The following is a 1,493-nucleotide window of genomic DNA, read 5'->3' as shown; positions in this document are numbered from 1 at the left end:
TTTTTTATAGTGTGGAAATGTTGAGACACATTTCACTTTGCAGCACATTTCACAGAAAAATTAGAAACAAATCTAAAAGGCAGAAGTACAAAACAACTGACCTCCAGTCATCATTAACTTAGTATTTATTTAGAGAGGATTAAAGCACATTAATTACACTTAATTACTTCAAATGTACCTGTATCTGCAAATGTTTTACTGTTATGTTAGTGTTGGGCGGTATGATAAAAAGTTTTCATCACAGTATTTTTTAAGATTCTGGCAGTTTCACAGTATATTTCTGTATTTAGTTTTTTGCAAGACAGAGCCTTTATATAAGTTTATGGTGGCTGTCATTGTGTATATACTGAAGGCTTTTATCACTAAACCATTTTTATTGTGCAAACTTCCACGTACTAAAAACAGAACTTAAAAATGAAAAAGATTTGCCAACAACTTTAACGCTGCTTCCATTTCAAAACAGAATATTTTAAAATAGTTGTATGAACTCTATAAACTTGCATGAAATACTCAGAGATTTCTCAAATGTTCTTTTGCACAAGAAACAAATGAGTTACAGCAGCTGTTTGAGCTATGCAACAGTATGGCAGTATATGAAAAAATGTATAGCGTACACTATGTCATAGCCATTGATTTCATCCTGCATCCTATTCTTTTTTTCTATTAGGAAGAGGCACTTAGATCAAGGATTTCAAGAGAGAATGAATTCCCCTTAAATACAGCTGGACAAGCATCAGACTAGAAACAACGAAGACAGTCAGACAACCACAAGAAAAAAAGTCACAAAGTTAACATTTTTAAATAATAACCTTGATCATTGTTTGCATTTTATTTATTTTAAAAGGTGCAAAATATCTGAATTAAGTTCTGCCAACCTTAAATCATTTAGTCATCAATAAATTAGTTTAGGAGCTTTATATACTGTAGTTAAATTGATGTAAAGGAAATTACACTTCAATCAACTGTTGTAGCTGAAATCAAGCAAGTGGTGCTCATTAAAGTTCATTACAGTTTGTAGGATTAGACATTTACGGGGTAATAGCTGATTTCAACAGCCATTCCAAGTGTGTAGAAGAAGTTGCGGTGGCCACAAGACTGGGAAAAATGTGAAAGGGCCTTTCTAGATCCAGTGCTTGTTTTGTCTGTTCTGAGCTACAGTAGAAACATGGAGGTTGAAAATGGTGGCCTCTGTAGAAGACGACCCACTCACTCTCTAGATAAAATTAGATCATTCTAAGGTAACAAAAACACAGTGATTCTTATTATACACTAATGAAACCATACCTATGAATATTATATTCCATTTCTGCCAATAGATCCTCCTAAAGGTTTCACACTGGACCTTTAACTTTTTTTAAATGTGTGTTAATCATATGTTGATGATTTGAACTGTTTGCTCCACAGTGAACATTTTCAGATAGTGAACAGTTGTTACCAGACTAGTTTATATACAGAACCTGGCAAATGTGCCCTTTTATCATGCAATTATTATT

Source organism: Morone saxatilis, unplaced genomic scaffold (genome assembly GCF_004916995.1).
Source record: "Morone saxatilis isolate NCDOM2014 unplaced genomic scaffold, NCSU_SB_2.0 Contig20, whole genome shotgun sequence".
In the NCBI taxonomy this organism is placed as follows: Eukaryota; Metazoa; Chordata; class Actinopteri; family Moronidae; genus Morone; species Morone saxatilis.
The sequence above is the reverse complement of the archived record's forward strand: the minus strand, read 5'-3'. Positions refer to the sequence as shown.